This window comes from Natator depressus, chromosome 3 (genome assembly GCF_965152275.1).
Source record: "Natator depressus isolate rNatDep1 chromosome 3, rNatDep2.hap1, whole genome shotgun sequence".
Classification (NCBI taxonomy): Eukaryota; Metazoa; Chordata; order Testudines; family Cheloniidae; genus Natator; species Natator depressus.
Window position 1 is genome coordinate 96,630,703 of NC_134236.1, and position 12,875 is coordinate 96,643,577.

Below are 12,875 nucleotides of genomic sequence, written 5' to 3' on the forward strand. Positions count from 1 at the left end.
GCTCGCTCTCTCCATCTCATACACACGCACCCCTTCCCTTCCTACCACAGTATAGTGAGGGTTTTTCTCTGGTTTAGTCTCTCTCCCTGCATTTTGGGAAGATTCAGCAGTGACTAATTTTTTCTCGGTCCCCTAGCCCCTCCTGAACTTCACCATTAGTGCTTCCCTGCTTACCAAGTTTTGAAGTGTTACCATTTCAGTGGAATGTCAGAACATCAAAGAACCTTACAGTGTAAAGGGAAATTCCCTTCTCATTTCTAACTTCAGTTTTTAAGGTCTCCGTTTACGGGTTGGATTCTTTTACTCTTTTCTAGAACTGCCCGCCCGTGGGGGAGGCAAGCCTGGGGAACAGATGAAAGAGAGAAAAGTAAGGGAGCAATGTGGTAAGGAAACAAAAGGTTTGGACATTCTTTGTAGTGATTTTGCTGCAAAGCGTACTCACCAACGTGATATGGTTTAATGCACCATCAGCCTCCATGTCCTGCTGAACCACAAAGAAAATGTTCCCAAAGAAAAGGGACTTCACTGAAGGGGGAAAAAAAAAATTTCACCATTGCAATTTATTATCAAGTCCTGACTGTTTTCAAGATTTTTGTCAACGTTCCACTTTCCGTGGAGCCGTAAAGTACTTGTGAGAAATTAACAAAAACATTGTTATTATGCCATTTGTTTCCTTTGATAAAAGATCTCACTAGCATCTTTCAACTAACTGGCCTCTGCCCAGTTCCTGTGTACAAGAGCTCACGTCAGTAGCCACCTCAGCCTAACATCGATAACATTGGTCTTCAAAGTTTGCAAGGGCTCCAGGACAGACACAGTGGATACCAGAAATGTCTGGCTCATGCCAGCCACCCTGGACTGAGACTATAGATCTGCCAGCCCAGTTACTGAAACACATTTCTCATATGCAGTTCAGTGACTTAGCATAAATCAGAAATACAAGCCACTAAAGATCATTGTTGTGGGTGAAAACCATAAACATGTCTTTGATAAAAGAGTGTCCGGTCTCTGACGTAACCACTGAAACACAGTGGACAGAGGAAAGACAAGAATCCTGGCATGAGATGTGACACCTTTAGAATAACAGCATTGCTATAATGTACATGATTCTTGTATATAGAAATCAAAAGGTCACTAACCTGTGTGCGTGCATATGCACACGCACACAAGTGCACGCACATGCACAGAGCCAGGCATATACCAACATTTATGTTTCTCTCTAAATGAAGAGAAGCTGCCAGTCTGCATTCTATAAAGTCCATTCTTATCTACCTTAGTTTTTGCATGGAATGTCCTTGATTATTTGTTTAATAAAAGATAGGGGGAAAATCAGAGCCCTATAACTGCCAGAGCCTGTAATTTTCTTGATCCAACACTATACACTTGTGGAAATTGTACATTCCTTGATGTAGAGCTGTTGGCTTGATGCCTATTGATGAGTGTCTCTCCAGAAGGGGAAGAGGCAGAGAGGAATTTGGAACCCTTATGAGTATGTCTCCTAGTTTAGAGTCTACTTGTCTAGCCTACTTGTTTGAGAAAGTTATGAAAAGCTGAAAAAAGGGACATTAAATGAAAGCTGGAACTCAACCTTAACTATAGCATGCACTCTCTGCTCACACGATAATATTCCAGATGTACTAGCTACACAAAGGCAAAGCAAGACAGTATTATTTATAGTGTCATCTCCCAAGAATGTTATGTCCCAACCTCTCCCACTCTTAGTTTTAAACACATGATGAACACTAGTCTTCCAGTAAAGAAATGTGGTACGTGGCCAGAGTGGTGGAATAAGAGACATGATTCTTTTCATGTTGGACCCTGCTACATAATACTTCTCAACATACAAAGTAGACTTTATGCAGGATTACTGCAATCTCTGTTTTATTATGTAAGCTGACACTGTACCGTGTGCTAATGTTTAGGCTACTCATAATATAACCTATATATTTTATATGGAGGGAAATGTATCCTCTGTCAGCCTCCATTTGAAATTTTAGATAGCAAAGCAGCAAAATGAAATGTCTAATTAATTTCATCTGCCTTGCACTGGTATTTTGAAACAGGCAGTAAATATCTTCCAACAGATTCATAGAGCCCAGGCATGACATACAGTGGCTGCTAAAGGAAATGCTTAGTAAGCGTGAAAGCCTTCCATGAATGTCTGACAGTGCCCAGCCAGGTTTGTCATACTACTGATCTCAGAGCTTCATGAGCTAGACAGATTGCACACTACCCTTCCCACTCACCTCAGGCTTACGAGAGATTGCAAGTTCTACACTGGCAAAATGTTTTATTCTTTGGGGAGAGGGAATGAGGAAGCCCCCAGCATACCCATTATAGCAACACTATCCTAGTCATATTTTTGCTATCCTCCCTAGAGGGAGAGTGCCAGAGAGAGAAACAGGAATCCAGGCACAAAAACATACATGAAATAAGTTGAAAATCTTCCCAAAATGTTCTCAAAAGTCCAACTCAACCTACATGTGCTAACAGTACTGTTTACCCTAGACCTTCTTCTAAACATACAGTTCTGATGAGTCCTACAGGGCTTCCCTTATTGTGGTAACAGTAGTAATTAAATATAATCTGATATGTTAAGGGACATTGTGAAAATTGGTAGGCCTAAAGTTAGACTATTAATTTGCTTTGTCTGACATGAACAAATCACACCGATCTTCTTCTCCACTGATGAAGAGGGTACTGTCATGAATCCCAGTCTCAAAAGTGTTTGGTGTATTGGAGTCTTGTACATTTCATTGTCAGCTAAGAAGTGTAGAGTAGATGAGCAGGTATGCTCAGATGCTAGCCAGTGGAAGGATGGGTGTTGGTCCAAGACTATGAGAGAGAGAATGAGGGTGAGGTAATGTCTTTTATAGATAGGCAAGACATAGATGTGAAGTGTAATGCAAATGTGCATATGTATACACATGTGCCACGAGCTTGACCTGTCTCCTGACTCTTTTTTCAACTGGGATGAAATGCCTCAGGGCAAAATTGAGATTTTTGTAAAACCCACAGTTCTCCTTGTATTTATATACACTATATTGCACACATAAGTGCATTAATAGAAGATTAAAGTTGCATGGCATACCACTTAGAAGCCAGGAAGTCAAGGCTGCATGCACAACCTTAACTCATTCCCTTGTGCATAGAGGGAATGTCATTTTTTCCCACTTTCATCATGCTTTAAGCATGTGCATGCATACATGCATGCACGCACACACACACACACACACACACACACGCCAACAACAAAAAATGAACCTAGAGCTGAAATTTTTGTGCATGGAAATTTCTCCTAAAAATGGCCTTTTGTAAAAACAGAACTTTTTTGGGGGGGAAATAGGCAACATTTTCAAAATTTTCCATTTTAGCAAAAAAAAAAAGTTAATCTGTATTTTTATCAAAAAAAATATTAAAATCATTTTCAAAATGTTATATTTACCAATAAGTTTTACCACTAAAACATAGTTTTTTCATTTAAAATTTTGATAATGTTTTCAAAAATGATTTTGAAAAAATTTTGGTAAAAAATTTGAAGTTTTGTGAAAAACAGAAAATGGCTCTGTCTGGAACCCCCCAAAATGGTGAGAACTTCAAAATCTGAACATTTTTCACAAAACATTTTATGGTTTTTTAAAATCTGTTTTCATTTAAATTTACATACACGCACTCTCTTTCTCTCTAATAATTTGGCAGGGACCAAATATGAAAAATTTTAGCCTGAAAGTTTCTACAAGTAATGAAAGTCTGAAAGCAGGATGCTATAAATGGAAACAGTTATGCAACCATAGAGAAGTCATTCCTGTTCCAGTTATTAAATACAGTGTTATTTTCTCTCTTGTTTCATTATGATATAATATTTCTTTAAGATTTAGAACAGTAGTTCTGTTTTTAGTTTATCTATGTCATTTAGATGGAATCATTTCTTAATAGCTTTCCTCTGCTAATAGGATAAACATTTGTTTTCTTTCTTATGCAGCTAGTGAATACTTCACAGACTCTTCACAAAAGTTCAACTGCACTATAGCAAAAACAGACCTGAAAACCTTTTAACCTTACGTACTGAAACTGTTGTTGGTGTTTGTGTGCCCTTGTCTGTTTCTGTCTATATTGGGTGTGTGTATTACTGACAAAGGCTAATTTTGTTATTATAGGTTTCAGAGTAACAGCCGTGTTAGTCTGTATTCGTAAAAAGAAAAAAGAAAAGGAGTACTTGTGGCACCTTAGAGACTAACCAGTTTATTTGAGCATGAGCTTTCGTGAGCTACAGCTCACTTCATCGGATGCATAGCATATCGTGGAAACTGCAGAAGACATTATATACACACAGAGACCATGAAACAAAACTTCCTCCCACCCCACTCTCCAGTGGGGTGGGAGGAAGTTTTGTTTCATGGTCTCTGTGTGTATATAATGTCTTCTGCAGTTTCCACGATATGCTATGCATCCGATGAAGTGAGCTGTAGCTCACGAAAGCTCATGCTCAAATAAACTGGTTAGTCTCTAAGGTGCCACAAGTACTCCTTTTCTTTTTTCTTTTTGTTGTTATACATACTAACGTAGCATAATTATTTACTTTATCTTGTAACTGAAGAAAACTCATTGTGCTTCCTTTCACTTTTTGTATCAATATTTACTAGCAGCTGTCTCTCCTTTAGCTCTTTTTAATCATTCTATATAAAAGGAACAGCAATTCATGTCACCTTCTTGTGGCTCAATTTCCCCATCTGTAAAATGGGGTTAATGATATTTGACTTCCTTGGTGAAGCATTTTGAGATCCATGGATGAAAAGGCACTATATATGAGCTAGGCATTTACTATTATTATTCCAGTACATTGGAGTTGAACCACATTAACTGTCCACAAAATATTACCAATGGGGCTGGGGAATGACTGCAAGGAAAGTTAGGCAAGCTGTGACATTGTCTACCAAAAGGCACAAAAATATATGTGAGATTTCATAGTTTCAATGATTTTTAAGGCCAAAAGGAACCATTAGATCTTCTAGTATGACCTTCTCTATTCCACAGGCAACAGAATTTTGTCCAATTACTCCTGCGTTGCGCCCACTAGCTTGTGTCTGGTGAAAGCGTAGCTTCCAGAAAGGCATCCAGTCTTGATCTGAAGATTTCAAGAGGTGGAGAGATGGATCTGTGTGCTACAGTTCCTGCCTTCTTTTCCCTTTCCATTGATAGTAAGTAGTCTTTGTTTGTGGTTAGTCATTTTGGGGTAGGGGTGTGGTTTACATTGTGTGATTGTGTGTGCATGTGTACACACGGGTGCACACACATGCTTGCCAAGTCTAATTACAGGCCAGTGCCGATAAATAAACCAATAAATCTGCTGCATAGTCACACAGACATACAGACTTGCACTCACCTAACAGAATGTGTACACTAAGGGCTTCTAATCTGCCTTCCTGCAGGAGCAATTGTCTGGCACCAATATGAAATCAGACTGTTTTACATTCTCGTGCTGTGTACCTGCCTTTCGGAAAGCCTTTTCCTTTGAATTACTGCCTGTGGTCAGCCGGGCAGAATGGAAAATGGCCTCGAGGAACTCAGTGGGACTGAAATACAACATAATATTGAGAATGGCAGGAAAGCCTCTATTATTCTAGTCCATTCTATGTCCTGTGAGGCAGTGTGGAGGCAGTGGCGCCTGGAGCTTGTCTGCATTTAACTCACTTCCCTGGATTTCCGAGTCATAGCCACAGCTTGTACTAAAAGCCAAATATTTCACTCCCGAGACGTACGACACTTCCTGATATAGGATGCACTTGCATGTCTCTTGGTGACCTTAAACACTAATAAAGGAGTCATAATATGACCTAGACAGGCCTTGAAAGCCAATCACAATGTGAGTGAGTGATTTGGAAGTTTAATGGGTGGGTTCAGTTGTCTACAGTTAGTCCAGAATCCTTCAGGTTGTGTTCTATTTATTATGATTGTGTGGATAGGAGATGTAAAAATAAAGTTCAAGCTGCTCTTTTGTCAGCAGTGAAAGTTAATCCAGAATGCTGGGAGATCAAATATAAATATGCTAACAACTAGAAGCAGAACAGCGGCACTTGCAGCTTTCCTCTCTCTTCCCCAAGCATGCTACACCACTGAGATTTTAGAATCAAATTCTTAGCCGTGTGTATTTTCACCAGAGCACACATTCCGAGGATTTGTTTCTTGTACACAATCATTAGCTTACATTCCAAACTACAAGACCGCATGTGATCCTTATGTCCCTTGGGAGCCATTATCAATGGGATTATGGACCAATGGCCTCGGATCGCACTTTGCTTTATTTTGTTTTATTTTTGGAGTTTACTTTATCTATATCTGGAGATAAAATAACTTACATGGTTAGAATTGTGGATCAAACAGGCATGCCACTTATAAAACCTAGTTGAGGCATGATCTGCTGATGTCTGACCATATTTTAAATGCTTTTGACCCAAATGCTTTTGAATTATTTTTCTGTCCTAAAAATGTATGATGAGAAGAGAACTTACACAAGGTGATGTATCAAAAGTAGCACGTGCCATTTTATCTGCAGTCAAAGGTGTTGACTGAGGAACATAGAGCAGTTTAGTACATCTTTGAACTGAGTACACCTCCTAGAACTGGTGTGTTCTAGATTAAGAATGAGGCATGTCCACTCAAGGAGATCTGATATCTACTGATGCTTTGTGATTTTTAGATGCAAATACAGGACCTGATTGATGCCAATGGAAAGACACTCCCTGACTTAGGTGGACTTTCAATCAGGCCCTTGTTGTTAATGTGAGAAGAGCTCAAAAAAGCCAGAGTCCATATTTTTTTCATGAATAATTAATATAGGTTAATTTGAGCCCTAAATTCTAAGGGATCCTGCCCCTGAGAGCAAACTCTTAGTAGAAAGGCTTTGCCTGAAAGAACTGTTATATAGTCAGGGGGATGGAATTCTGCTTTCTCAACACACAAGTAGGTGGTGGTGTATCTGTTAAGTTAGGTCACAGTCACTGATATTGGGCCAGAACCTCAGCTGATCTAAAGCAGTGTAGCTCCACTTAAAACAACTGAGGATCAGACCCATTGTGTCTAAAGCCTGGTCTACACTACACAGTTAGGTCAATACAAGGCAGCTTACATCAACCTAATAATTAGTGGGTCTACACTACCAGTCCCTTCCACCTACATTGCTACATTGACCTAATTACTCCACCTCCGCCAGAGGCGCAGCACATAATTCGATGTTGTTAGGTCGACACAGAGGCAGTGTGGACATTGCATTGCTTACATCGACTTAACTGGGCTCCAGGAGGTATCCCACAATGCTCCGCTGTGACTGCTCTGGTAAATGTTTTCAACTCCACTGCCCAGCAGCCAGGTACACAGGAAACAGCCCCTCCCCTGTTAAAGGCCTTTGAACTTTTGAGTTTCCATTTTTTTGGTGTGGAGAGCTTGCCTGCCCAGCTGATCATGGCGGCTCCACACTTCAAATGCACTCCAACCGGGAGTACACAGGAGATGGTGCATCTTCTTGGTCTGTGGGGAGAAGAGGCTGTGCAGACACAGCTCTGATTCAGATGTAAAAACATAGACATCTATGAGCAGATCACAGGGGGAATGAGGAAGAAGGGCTACACCCAGGACATGAAACAGCTGCATGAAAATCAAGGAACTGTGGCAGGTGTACCAGAAGGCAAGGGAGGTGAACATCCACTCTAGTGCAGCACCACAGACATGCCACTTCTACAATGAGCTGAATGCAATTCTCAATGGTGACCCCACTACAACCCCCAAGAGCACTGTGGATAACTCTGAGGTGTCGGAGTCCTGGGCCAGCTCAGGCAACACTGAGCAGAAGAAGAGGAGAAGGAAAATGGGAAACAGGCAAGTGGGGGATCCATTCTCCTGGAGAGCCAGGAGCTGTTTGTAACCCCGGAGCAGTCCAGTCAGTCACAAAACAGCATCGTGGCTGAGTGTGATGCCAAGGAAGGAACTTCTGGTGAATATGCAATTTGAAGTAATATTTGGGGTCACGTGTTCTGGTATTCTATTTATAATTAAAATGAACATGGTGAGGTAGAGCGGCTATCTGCTTCCCAGTGTCCGTACCAGCTAGGCAAAGGGTGCCCCATGAAAAAGACTGTTTATGTACACAGGGATGGCCCAGGAAACCTCCACAGAGATCTTCAAGAAACTTTTGTGGAGGTACTCTGTAATCCATTGCAGAAGGTTTCTGGGAAGGGCTGCCTTATTTCTTCCACCATGGTAGGACACTTTCCCACGCCACTCCAGTATTAATTCAGTTGGCATCATTGTAGTACCGAGCACAGCGGCATAAGGACCCAGTCTGGACCTGGACGCTTGCTGCCTCTGTTACCCTCAGGAGAGTGATATCGTATAGGGTCACCTAGGGGAAATGGTGGTAGTTTTCATTTCAACTGCTTGGACTGCAAACAATAGTGCATGTGGTCCTTCCCCCACCCCCTCATTGTGATTTTCCACCCCTTCAGTAACGATTTCCAAAACATGGCTATAGTTTGGGTGGCAGGGGTCATCACTGACCTTCGTAACTGCAAGCCTCAGGCAACAGCTAGTAGCACTGGCACCAGGGCGGGGTTGGAGAGAAGGGAAATTTTGTGGTGCCCACTCACTGTCGCGAGCACCACCACCACCCCCCCACTCCAGAACAGCCTCTGCCAAGGCTTGTAGTTTGGGAGGTCAGCACTGGCCCCCAATCTCCAGATAATGTCCATGTTACAAGGAGGAGATGGCTTGGCCCCCTGCCCACCTCTGGTCCCGCGGTGGGTTGCCCACTCAAACTGCTGATGGTTCAGCACCCATGCCCCAGGGCCATATTCACCATGTCTGGGACAGCAAACAGGTTCAATAAATACCTTGTGTAAATGAAAATGTTCTGCTTTAAACTTCTGTAAAACAAGGGGAGTGATTTTTATATAGCAACTCTGCACTAGACACTGGGTCTGCACTGATAATGGTTGCTTTGTGCTTTCCATGGCTTACAGCTGAAAGTGCAGCCTTCAGCTCTTCCTCCACACTGGCGGAGAGGCTCTCCCCCATAAGATGAAGGCTAAAGAGAATGCATGATGACATGTTTAATGAGATAATGAATGCCTCTGGGACAGCAGACACCAAGCAGAGAGCATGGAGACTTCTCTCTCTGAAAAATGGGACATGGGCATTGCGAGCAGGAGAGCAGCCCAGGAGCATGAGCGTGGCATGCAGCAGGAGATGCTGGGGATTCTGAAGGAACAAACAGACATATTGAGGCATCTGGGTGACCAACAGGAGAAAAATCTTGAGGCTAGACTCCCTTTGCAGTCCCTGCAGAACGGCATTCCAACATCGCCGTATTTCCCTGCTACCAAACATTCCAGGAAGCAAGGGGGGGAAATGCAATATCCCTTCCCCTCAATCCCAAAGGGAGAGTCCTAAGAATAAAAGATGGACATACAATGATGTGTGACAGGAAAGGCCACTGTGCTTTTAAAGACAAAATTAATGTGTTTTTCCCCTCCCAATTTTATTCCACCATGTGTCCAAAGTTAAATACTATTTGTGCTCTTTAAGGTTCAGTATGTTTGCGCAATAAAAGTCCATGTCTTCTGAATGAATTATCTTTGTTAATTTAAAACAGGGAGAATAGAAGGGACAGGGAACCTGAGGCAACAGAGGAGAGGTGCTGGAGACAAAAACCCAGCAGTCTCAGCAAGGTTCACACTATGGAAGACACAGTACAGAGAAGCAGTGCACATTACTGTGGGTCATGACTAAAATGGATTTTCAAAGCCTCCCTGAGACACAGTACTCCATGCTGAGTTCTTCTTGTAGTCCTGGTATCTGACTGCTCAAAATTAGCAGACAGACGATCCACCTCCACACCGCACCTCTGTGGAAACTTCTCTCCCTTTGCCTCACAGATTTTATGAAGTACACAGCAGGCAACTATAACCATGGGGATATTGCTTTCACTGAGGTCTAACCTAGGGCATGTCTACACTTGTCATTTAAAGTGAAAAAAGTCCCTTTTTTGCGCAAAAACCATGGGAGCATCTACACTTGCAAATGACTTTTTGCCGTGAAATTCAAAAGTTTCACCGCAAAAAGAAAACCACCTCCACGAGAGGCATACAGCTCTTACCTGTAATGCTTTTGCGGTGATGTGCAAGTGAAGACACATTCTTCCTGTTTACACAGCTTTTAGCCTCCTGAGGATATCCCACGGTGCTTTGGGATAACCACTCTGGCCAGCAGCTCTGCTGCTTTGATGCCAGATAAACACACATCCACTCCTGCCCCTGTAAAGCTCCGGAACTTTGAAACTCCCCTTCCTGTTTTCTTGGCAAGTGCTCACTTATGTGGCCAAGTGACAATGGCTGCTCCACGGAGCAAATGATCCCCTGCTTGGATCAATGCTGAGCTACTGGAGCTGATCAGTGTTTGGGGAGAGGAGGCTGTGCAGGAACCACGATCACCTCCCCCACCCCTTCCCACAAGACCCATCGTCAAAATGGAGAGAGCTGCACTGTGGGATAGCTGCCCTTGAGCACTGCTTTCATCAGCAATGGAAGTGCTGCTAATGTAAACACTCTCTTACACCTGAGGAATTGAGTCAGTACACAAACTAGCACTTTACTTTCTCCGGTTCCCTATCACCGGTGAAACTTACAGAGCAAAAACTCTGCAAGTATAGACACACCCCTAGTAAGCAAACTGCACCAGCGGCCCTTTGAACTGCCAAAGGCACATTCAACCACCATTCTGCTCTTGCTGAGCCTATTGTTGAACTGATCCTTGCTGCTGTCCAAGTGTCCAGTGTACAGCTTCATGAGCCATGGGAGAAATGAGTAGGCTGGGTCTCTGTTGCCCAGTCTTTAGATTATGTATTAGTTATATTGATTACTTAAGAATCCCCAGTTATCACTTTGAGGATTGACAGGTTCTTGCCCCAAGATCAGGCCCACTATTATTCAAATTATTATATAGTTGGGAACCCCGATGTACACAGTTGCAACTCTCACACTATAGGTACTCCTCTGTGTTTACAAATACAGTTTATTAATACATTTAGCAAAGTCACAAACACCCCAACTCAGTAAGGTACATAGAGATACTACAGAATGTACATCTGCACATCCATAGACTCACACCATCTCCTGTAGAACACCCTGACATGTTAGCCACCATCTTCCTCATCACCATCACCTTCCCCATCATCACCAGTGGCCATCATTCTGGCACCTCCCAAGGACTACATCTCCCACTCCTACCACCTCTGCTCTGGGATGCCACTTTTATAATACGTTATGTTGATGCCACCATGTTCTATACATATTTAGTAGGGGATTTTCCCCTTTTCCTTATTTGTATTTCCTCACCTTACTAATGTTGGAGTGTCTTTTTCCTATAGGTTAGTATATCAATGATCTCAACTTATTATCATATACATCCATTTGTTACCATGGCCCTTTTGTGGTTAGGTATCACATGTGTTATTTCTGTCCTAACTGGTTATTTTGGTTCTTTCCAAGCTCCAAGTTGTGTGTACCTGTTAAGTTTAAAGGGTATGAACTTAGGAAGCCTCCTGTGCCAACCGGTTTTAACACATCCTCTATGTTAAAGGTTGCAGCCACACATGGTCCTTATGCTTTAGCTCTTCACCGTCTGTCTAGGTGAAAGGTCCCAAGCATATGTATGCTAACTTTGCCTTAGCTCAACATACGGGATGTTACCTGCAGGTCCCTTGTGTTACAGCCAAAATATACGATAATATAGACCTATAAACCTATTATAATAAAACAAATAATCAAACCCATAAGAAAATAAGAAACTTATAAGAAAAGATATATAGGCAAGCAAGCAGGCTGGCCTTAGATGTATCTCATGTACCTGTTAAGTATGTCATTTCATTTCCAGGACAACTTCTGTGGTTGACTCATGTACCTGTGGTCAGAACTTTCCCTTAAGCTCTATTTTTGGCTTCCCAAATACTTGGGGTTTTCCATTGGGCGATTTATCTGTGCAAAATGTATCTGTTCAAAATGCATAGGCCTCAAGCATTATGCTAACTTGCTGAAGCTAATGTCTTACAGGATACAGGCCTGTAGGTTTCTTGCATTACTGCTGAATATAATGCAAAGCAGTAAATGTAATAAAGGCAAGCTAGCCCACTGGGCTACAGTCTCCCAGGATCACTATTGGCATTTTAACGTCACCAGTGGTTATTTTGTGGTCCGGAAAGAAGGTCCCTGCTTGCAGCTTTCTGAACACACCTGTGTTCTTAAATATGTGCACGTCATGCCCATTCACTGACCATCCCACTTTGATGTCAGGAAAAAGGCCCCAGAGATCCAACAGCACTTGCAACACCATTGAAAAGTATCACTTTCTGTTTATGTATTCTTAGGCAAGGTGGTCTAGTGCCAGCATATGCATGCCATCTGTCACCCCACCACAGTTAGGGAACCCCATGGCAGCAAAACCATCCAGTATCTCCTGCACATTGCCCAGAGACACAGCCTTTCTTAGCAAAAGCTGATTAATGATTCTGCATACTTGGATCACAACAGCCCCCACGGTGCATTTACCAACTCAAAATTTATTCCCCACTGACCGGTAACAGTCTGGCATTGCAAGTTGCCACACAGCGATCGCCACTCGCTTTTCCGCTGTCAGAGCAGCTCTCATTTTAGTATTGCTGCACTGCAGGGCTGGGGTGAGCACTGCTCACAGTTCCTGGAACATGGCCTTGTGCATATGAAAGTTGTGCAGACACTGCTCGTCCTCCCATACCTGCATAATGGTGCGATCCCACCACTCAGTGTTTGTTTCTTGGGACCAGAAACAATGCTCCACCATGGTCAGCTGCT

General features: G+C 42.5%; 1 long non-coding RNA gene across 1 annotated transcript in view; it reads right to left on the reverse strand.

Moving 5' to 3' along the window:
• Positions 1-263: 263 nt before the first annotated feature.
• The window catches only part of LOC141983977 (uncharacterized), a 99,726-nt gene continuing 87,114 nt past the window's right edge, over positions 264-12,875 (reverse strand). The window contains exons 4-5 of the long non-coding RNA XR_012638594.1: positions 443-525; positions 264-341 (exon numbers count right to left, since the gene is read on the reverse strand). This is a non-coding gene — a long non-coding RNA (uncharacterized LOC141983977). The remainder of the gene's footprint in view (positions 342-442; positions 526-12,875) is intronic.